The 9707-nt window shown below is 34.9% G+C and overlaps 1 pseudogene; it reads left to right on the top strand.

Annotated features, from left to right (window-relative positions):
• The first annotated feature begins 2140 nt into the window (after positions 1 to 2140).
• Positions 2141 to 2878, top strand: LOC106297731 (annotated as a pseudogene).
• The last annotated feature ends 6829 nt before the right edge of the window (positions 2879 to 9707 follow it).

Raw genomic sequence — 9707 nt, 5'->3', positions numbered from 1 at the left:
TTTAGATCGAACTTATAGAGCTTCGATTTACTCATAGGGGATTGATCTATTTAACCTATGGCTTTTAGTTTTAGAGATTATCTTTTATGGTTTCAATCTTTACAAAACAACCAAATTCGATTCTTATTTTCAGATTTCGAATTACCTTTATTTTGTAGGGTTGAACCGGACCACCAAAGTCAGATGAACCTCTAGTTGCACACGGACGCGAGCTGGCTCCTTATCGGGTCGCAAGCTGGGACGGGACGTGAGCTGCTGCCTTTCCAAGCGGCTGATCTGAATTGCGAGCTGGCTGTGATGCGAACGTGGGCTGGCTCTGTTGAGAACAGGAATCTTCGAATGTCTAGGATCAGGAACGCTCAAGGGCTTTAGCTGATCGGGTGTTTGCAAGACGGAACGCAAGCAAGAACAATTTTAGGGTTCTTCGGGATTTAGATCTTTGCACCAACTCCTCTTAGCTCATGAAATAAAAACAAGGAGTATTAGATTACATGAACACCATAATCTGAACAAGATATCATCAAACAACTAAGGTATGATAAACTTATCTTTCACATGATTTGAATTTGGCTAGAAAATCTTGTTGGTTCGGATTAGGGTTCCAAAAGACCAAGGCGGCACCGCGTATTGTTTCTGCGAGTGTGGGCCCGTCTGAGATCGGATCGACGAACGGTTTGCGCTGATGGATTCGTCTCGTCAAGCTCTTCAATTTGATATGTGGCTCGTCGTCTGGTTCCTCAGGGTTTGAGAGATATATCAATTTTAAGTTGCGCCTGATTTAGGGTTTATGTGTGACGGATTTTAGGTTAGGCTTTGTCTCAGGGTTTTGGAGTCTATCGTGCTGAAACGTGTTGTAAATAGAGAGTTTAGAGACTGAACATTTCCGTGTTCTTATTAATGATCCAGGAGGTTCTTTTATATAAGGGTTACAAGATGAAGATAAATGGAAAGTATCCAAAACCTAAACTCACTAGGATTAGGAAAACTACTAATACATAATTATGGAAAGATTACATCTATTAGGAAAAGGAAAGAGTTTCTTTTTCTCCAAGCTTTTTGGCCGCCTCTCTCTCTCCTCTTTCTAGGACTTCGGCCATCTCTCTATCTTCTAGGTATTGGACCGGTCTCGGTCCGGACCTGGTTAATGTCAATCCACTCCATGATTTATAACATTTCAGTTATATAGATTTGTTTCACTTTGATTAAGTGTGCACAGACACCTTTGTTTGGGGTAATTGGGCAAAGTGTTGTCAACAGCACACGTTGTTGTGTGTGAGCTGCTTCCGCTTTCCTCGTGATGGGCCTGCCTCTCTATAAACTAAAATCAAACGTTTTAGGAGATAGTTAAAAAGGCCCGGTCCATTGAATTAGTGTAAAGCGGCGGCACTTTTAGGGGTCTCATGCTTGTCTAATTTGGTTATTATGTCTTTGACCTTTTAGGGGTTATGACTGACGAGCTTAGAGCATGATTAACCCGAAGTTTTTAGAGTGGGGTTCTTAGCGGAAGTTAAGAAACTGTTTCTTAACTTTTAACTAAAAAAGGTAAGAACTGGTTTTTAAATAAAGACTTTAAAAATCAGTTCTTAGTTTTTTTTTATTTAAAAGTTAAGAAACAAGTTAAAAACACCACTTTAAGAACTCCGGATTAATCATGGTATTCGAAGTTTTCTGGAGTTGAATCTTCCTAAGGTCAAGAAACCCAAGTTCAGCTTAGCCTAAACTCGGTTCCCACATTTTGGAAGCCACCAAAATCCCCTGCCAGAGCAAGGAGTTCGTTCTTGAGCTTCTCCGTGGTGTGCGTCTGCATTTTGACAGGTTCATCAAAGACCTCAAGGTGTCTACTCTTTTTTTTTTTTACTTTGTTTGTATTTTTTGGCTTTACTTTGTGAGTAACTCATGAATGAATCTGTTTATTTATTTATTGAATGTAGCCTGGCGATCTGGAAAAGTCTCAACTTGGGGCAAAGGTCAAGTTCAATGTTAACCGAGTGGATAACATGGTTATTTAAGCCATTTTCCTCCTGGACACCCCCTTTATAAGGATATCAATTCCTTTGCCATGAGAGCCAGGTTTTTTTCATTCAACCTTTCCCTTTCATATAGTCAACGAGTGGTTCTGACACACAATTGTTTATAATGTTGTTCGTGGCACTTCCCCAAGCTAGTGAAGATTGTTAATGACAATTATCTTTACGCCCGTGTTTCAAAGATGATTGATGACAAGTAAAATTTGACTGAAGACCACCAAGGAGGTCGTCGAAGCTGGGAAGGGGCTTCCATGGGTAAGTGACCAAGCTCTACGGATTAATTGATTTTTGTAATATATTTATTGTTCTAAGACCTTTTTTTATTTTCTTCCATATGCACCAGGCCAGGATTTATCACCGCTTGACTTGATCAACGTAAAGACCTTTGCTCAGAAAGTTATGGACAGAAAGAAGCTCTACGATTACCTTGTTTCTAAGATGAGCGACATTGCCCCTAATCTGACGGCCTTGATTGGAGAAATGGTCGGTGCCCGTCTGATTTCACATGCTGGAAGTCTCACTAACCTTGCCAAGTGCCCATCTTCCACCCTCCAGATTCTTGGAGCTGAGAAGGAGCGCTTTTCAGGTGCAATATCACAGAGCTGTCTTTTTCTTTTACTCTTCTCCATAAGTTATTTTAGTGCTGCTTGTGATATTGGAACCGCCTGTGGTGTTTCAGGGCTCTTAAAACACGAGGAAACACACCCAAGTATGGGTTGATTTTCCCTTCGTCCTTCATTGGGCAAGCATCTGCTAAGAACAAGGGACGTATCGCTCCTTATCTTGCAAACAAGTGCTCTATAGCGTCCCGTATTGATTGTTTCGCTGGTAAGAATCAGAAACTCGAGTAGGACCTGTTCGACAGATCTGAGAGTAGGACCTGTTCGAGTTCTGAGTACTATGCTGTGGCATCGAGGAAACAAAAAACTCGTCATCTTTTTGGAAACAAAGCAGAAGACGATGCCCTGGGGAACGAGTTTCGAACGAGCTGATGAAAGATGGGTTGGTGGTGATTGATGACCAAAGCTTGGACACGCAACTAAACCTAGCAACAGATTTCTCAGGCAGCCTTAAGTATCTCTGTGGTCAGGTCGGTAGGAAGCGATTGTGTTCTTTTTTCATAGTCTGTTTTTGTCTTCTCTTGGTGCTCCATATTTTACTCAACACCCGTATATATATCACTAGGGCAAGCCCGCGGGAATTTGTTCAATTCTATTTTTTTAAACATTTTTGAGTTTAAAGGATTTTAGTTTAGTTGTGTGTGGAATGTTAATTTTGTAATTTTTTTAAAAAATTGTATTGTTCTTTTTCTTTCAACTCGTTTGTTGTAAAATATCCAAAGTTAGTTTTCAGTAAGGTTAACTAAAATTTCTAATAAAATTGTTGCGGTTATTAATGAAGTGGTGCTCTATTTTTATTTTGTGGGTATAAATATTTTAACCTGTCTGTTTCAGTATAAGTTATCTAATTTCATTATGTTAGTTTTGTTTATTATCAGATTATTTAACATTATGTCTTTTGTTGGAATATGCAAGTATATATATTTTTAGTTTCATATCAGTAATTTTTTTCTTAAATCACATTTAATTAAATAATAACCCTAAATTTTGTATTCACAATACTTATTAACATATACTTATTTTACTTTTAAAGCCAATTTAATGTAATTCAAAAATATTTTTTAGAAAATAGTTATTTAACATTGACCTCATTAAATGTCATTGATTTATTATATATTGACATCTATAATTTAGTTTTATTTATTTATATTCTGATTATACTTAAAACTAATAACTTATATATATATATATAATGTTAAACGTATTATTAAGCTATTAATTTTTCTATAGCAATAATGGTTAATGATTATATGTCTACTTCATAGATCTTGTAACTACTTACAAAAAAGGGTAATAACTTTTTACCCAAAAAAGGGTAATAACTATGTGACGCTTTTGAAGTTCGACAACCACCACTTCAAGAAAATGATCATGTACAAAGGGCAACTAAATTCGTCTGACATGTTATATATGAATTTCTTCTTTAACATTTGCACCCAAAAAAAAACGAATTTCTTTTGGCTTTGTTTGTATGAATGTGTGAATTTAGTATTTACTGTATATGTTCGTAAGAAGGTTGTGTGTTTTCTGTCAAGTGTATTGACAGATGTATTTTTCTTTCAGGATTCCATTTTTCAACGTGCATGGATCATCATGACTTTGATCAAAATGTTAAAGATTTTGATGACCTATAAATTATGTGCCATCACACATGTAGATATAGTAGTCATGGGTATTGTGTTGAAAATAATAACCTTGCAATAATGTTTGTATATCCGATAGCAACATATATCGTTTGATGTTTTAGACCCTTGATTTAATTGTTAAACAATTTTAAAAAATGGAGTAGGAGAAGTGAGAAACAAATTAGAAAATTTCTGAAGTAGGTTTAAGGTTCTCAAAATGCATCGATTGTAATTTTTATATATAAAGTTGATCATTACACAAACTTAGTTGGTATAACATACGAAATAAAAGATGGAAAAAATATAATGGTATGACTATTGATAGACTCGTGATAACAATTTTTTTCTGATAAATTCTCTTTGTGGCGCGATTTTACTGAGCGTAATCAAAACCTATCTTAAACTTCTTCTTTTTGTTTATTAGTATATGATAATTTGTTTCAGTGGGACACACTATCAGCCACCAAGTTTCATTATTTTATCCGTGAGATAATGTATTCAGAATTCATAACTGAAACAATGTTTTAAACTTAACCATGTACAAAGCAAAACTAAATTTATATTTCTCTAAGATGAACTGACATATGTTTAACGCAGAGGATCATAAAGAAGCAGAGCTTATTGATAATAAGGTCGCTTCATTTTAATCTGAGTTTATTTGTCTTATGGACTTTGCAGAAGATTGACAACTCCTTTCGAGTTGAGACTAAACAAAGATCAGTAGAACAACCTAGAGGCACATCTTGGTGATATTCACGTTTGGTTGATGAAATAAAATAAGCAACCAATGGAGAATAATAAGAAACAAAACTCAGTCAAGGGGGGACTAAGGTGGGGCATAAGCACATTAGTTATCACACATTAAGTTTTATTTATTGTTTCTACTCATTCCATTAGGAGGTTACTGTGGCGGATGAGTTCGTTGAGGTATGAGGTGATTGTGCGATCCTGACGATAGCAGGCGTTCACAATCACTGTGGACATGGCTTCTCCTGTATCAACAGCTCTAAGACTGTTATGGCCTCTAGAAGAAATACACCAATTGCAAACACATCGACCTTCTCATCAACAATATTGTGTATGGAGTATCTTGGTGGTCCTCTACTCTTCCTGCCATTAGTTTAAATATATTCAAACAAAGAAAGCTTTGAATCAAATTTTCAACAACCAAAAGTAGATGGAAGCAGGAAAAGATAGGGTTTTACTTTTAACCGTTGAAATTTTCATTCATTTATTCTTCTACACTTGAAAACATCATCTCTAGTTCATGAGTATAAGCCTGCTCATGACATATATATTTAATTGCTATAAGAAACATACACTAAACCCGCAAGTTTGTTTATGCGGGATCAAGATCTAGGGAAAATCCCACGGTTGTACACTAAACCCGCAAGTTTGTAGAATATAAGATCTAGAGTAGGGATCAAGATGCCAAGGCGATTTTTGGACTGGAACTTTATAAAACCATACATGGAAACACATTGCTTATGAGCAATTGTTGCTTCTCTAGCTGTAACCACAGGTCATAAGTTGAGAATTGGTCGCGGTATGTCTAAGAAATTAAAATTGCAACCAAAAGAACCAATATTACCTTAGAATTTGTCTAGGTGTGGCTTGTCAGTTCATCATCATAATTGCCTTTATCATCTTAACTCTGTTTTCCAAAAATCTCAAAAGACGCACTTCAATGGCAGATCCGGTTTTCAAAACGGCGAGTAGTTGAAAAGCTTTTGTCATTCCAATCCCTGAACTTAAAAAAAAAAGAATGATTTAGAGGAATGAACTGAGGTAATTCACGGAAGGGAACGTCTCACATATTTATAGCTTTGGATTCACACAATATTGGAGGAAAAGAGGATGTGCATTGAATGAGACATCGTGTTAGGAGAGGAGAATCAATGTCAATGCTAGTGTTAATGACAATGCATTGTTGACTTCTGTAACGGTAACAGATTTTAGTGCGGATTCGAAGAACTCAAATCGATTAGCAAGGTCGGGAGCTTCCACCTGAGTTTGATATGACTTTATCCTTGCCAGTGATTGAAGCTTTCAGAATATCTGGTCTGGTGGTCGAATTTTTGGTTATTTGCTCCGGCGGTGAATTTTGCAGAAGCTATGAACTAAATATGACGATTACACACAGAAACATTATCAGCCCAAATAAATGTAAGACAAAGCCTAGTTGAAAACCATAAAAATCCAAATAAAACAAACGTAAATAACACAAAACGTAAGTCCAGCTGGTGGATTCAGATTCTGTAACGAACAAAGCCCATAAGATTTTAATAAATGAAGTGATGCGTTTTGGTTAAGCGGGACATGTGTCACGACCAAAATACTCGAATTTCTGACATGTCTGCTGAGGTGGACAGCCTAGGAGTGAAACAAAGTGTACTTTATTTAATTAGATATCACTAGTAAATATTAAATATAATATTCTTTTATTTAAAAGAAAATATTAATTTACGACATTATTATTTTTTTACTATAACACTTAGGGGGATGTATTCAACTGAGAGTTTCAGGTAATTTGTATTAAAATGACAAATTCACTGTTATTGAAACATGAATTTTAAAAACTCATTTAAAATCCACTGTTATTGAATTTGACATTTCTTAAAGTACTCTGAAATCCACCGTTATTGAAAATATTTTAAGTTGTGGAGTTTTAAAGTTTTCAGTTGATTTTAGGGTGTTTGGGTATGATTTCTTAGTTAAAAAAATTAAAACTCAAATCTCATAGTTTTAGGTGATATTCTAGAGTAGTTTAACAAAAGTCACTTAAATCTCTGAAACTTATTGAAATCATCTAAAACCCCATTAAATATCAAATCAGTTAAATTGAATACATCCCCCTTAATCATCGACTAGGAATTGATTCTCTGGTTTATCTTTGATGAGAAAGGAGATAGTGAAATCAATTCATGTTCCATCTTCTTTCTTTTTAGATTATTGCTGTGAGCTAGCAAAGTAATATATGTAGCTACGCGTGCCTGATGTTTCATATATATATTTTTTTACCTCTGTGGCTAGTTGTAACCACCTTTTAAAAAAAAAAAAAAAAAAAAAATATTGATAACAACTATAGTATCCTAAACCAAGTAATGATCTCTCAGTGTCTTTTCTCCTTCATTCTCTTGGAGTTTGAGTTCAAGAGATTCTTACTGCATCAATGATAAATTGGAGTGATTTTGGTGACTGATGAGAATTGGGATCTTGATTACTGCAGTGATGGCTATTCATATGAAGGGTATTTTAATTTTGTTGATACTTATGGAGAGGAGACAACTGAGTTTGAGTGATTGCTATGGATATAAAGTGGATTCAGATCATGATGACATTTCTGAAGAGGACACAAGTGAAAGCTATGAATCAGAATAGTATTCTGATGATAATGATACTGATACAGAGGATTCATACGAAGAGTGGGATAATGATGATGATACTGCTTCTGAGGCCCCAAGTGATTGTGTTACAAGTTATTTTTGAGAATCAACAACTTATGTAACTTTGAATAAGGAAATGATTTTTCTTATTGAATGACCAAGGTTTACAAGAATAACTCTCAAAGATACTCTCTTGACATGAACATGATGATCATCCAAATGATGAAGCTCCTACTAACAAACGACTGCATACTTATACTACTCTAGGGATTGGCACACTCGCCTCAACCCTAACCAGCACCCCATGTGCGGTTGTCTACTCGTACTACTAGCCAGCTGTGCATACACGCACAACGTATGACAAACACCCCACGTGCCTTTTGTCTTATCTCAGCCAAAGCCGTTATTCCTTACTACTTCACTACTCTGCTTTATGATCTCCTCCTCTCCACGTAATCATCATAAAGCAACCCCCTTCGTGGGCCTACTTTATCACTGCTAGAAGCCCCTGTTGTCTTTGAGGCCTTCTTGCGCTGATAAGTGTAGATGATAGGTGGATGAGTTGCACCGTAAGTATCAGATTGCTCCCCATATGAAGTGGATTTGGATCATGATGATACAACTTTAGCGATTTATGTGACAATGATACATGAAGTAGCTGAATTTGGATATTGAAGTAGAGAAAGGAAATGTCGTGAAGATGAAGTCCCTTAAAAAAACTTTAATATGTATTTTCATAGTAATAGTATGTTGCTTTCAGTGTTCTCTATCATACTTTTCGTTAAGAATTACATTTTGGTAAATCAAACTTAAGATTGTTGTTGGTTGTCCGATTGAAAACTGTTGTACACAAAAACCATGTTCTGCAAGTTTGGTTGCAGAGGGATCATTCCTGAGGTATCAATTTAGAAAGAAGATCACTTTCAATGTAAAAAAAGATTATTCTGATCCACTTGTAGCTGGTGGATGCAAATGGTAAGGGTTTCAAGTGTTTTCCTCCATGTAGATTTTAGGTTATATACTCCACTGTAGTGTAAGCTGATTCTTTTGTTCGGGAAGGTATCTTTGTGCCTTGAATTTTTCTTGTTGTTCACGCAATGTTCTTGTTCCATTTTGATCAAGCATGTGTTGTGTGTTGTTTTTGAATCAGCCTTGAACTTTATTTTTTTTATTTTTTATTTTTTTGATAACCCAGGTTTCCTGCCACTCATTGACAGGACGATATAACCCGTACATTGGCACCCATACGTCGAAAACACAGACTAGCCACATGGGTGTCCAAATGGAGCTCCACGTGTTGACTCCTGGACGCTGCAGCCCGCATGTGAAATCTGCAGTGGTCAGGATTCGAACCAGGTGGCAGTACTCATAACTTTTCTTGTTGTTCACGCAATGTTCTTTTTCTATTTTAATCAAGTGCTAGATTAAGATCCGCGCCTTGCGCGGGATAAACATTATATATATAAATTATTTTATGTATTATATGTTCTTACATATTATGAAATAATAAATATAGATTGAATAATTAAAAGTCAGTAACTATTACATATATAATTAAATTGGTGCGAACGTATAAATCAATTTTATTAATCCAAACATTTTTTTAATTTTTTTTTATGTATTATATGTTCTTACATATTATGAAATAATAAATATAGATTGAATAATTAAAAGTCAGTAACTATTACATATATAATTAAATTGGTGCGAACGTATAAATCAATTTTATCAATCCAAACATTTTAAAAAAAATATTTGATAGGATATGTAATTAAATTTAAGTGATATTAACATACATAGTATATTTTTAATATTAATGTCTATTTTTTTATTTTTTTTAAATGATGCTTTATACTCACTCATATGTTTTTTTTATCATGTGTATTTTTAATAGCAAAAACTTTAAATTACTGATAACAAAATTTTCATTGTGGGATTAATAATTTTAGTAATTGATAATTTAAAAAAAATTACCAATGTTAGTTCAAAACTTTTATCAAAAAAAAATTATTCAAAGTAAATTTTGAAACTCAAATATTTATTTATTCG

Source organism: Brassica oleracea, chromosome C6 (genome assembly GCF_000695525.1).
Source record: "Brassica oleracea var. oleracea cultivar TO1000 chromosome C6, BOL, whole genome shotgun sequence".
NCBI lineage: Eukaryota > Viridiplantae > Streptophyta > Magnoliopsida > Brassicales > Brassicaceae > Brassica > Brassica oleracea.
The sequence above is the reverse complement of the archived record's forward strand: the minus strand, read 5'-3'. Positions and strand labels throughout refer to the sequence as shown.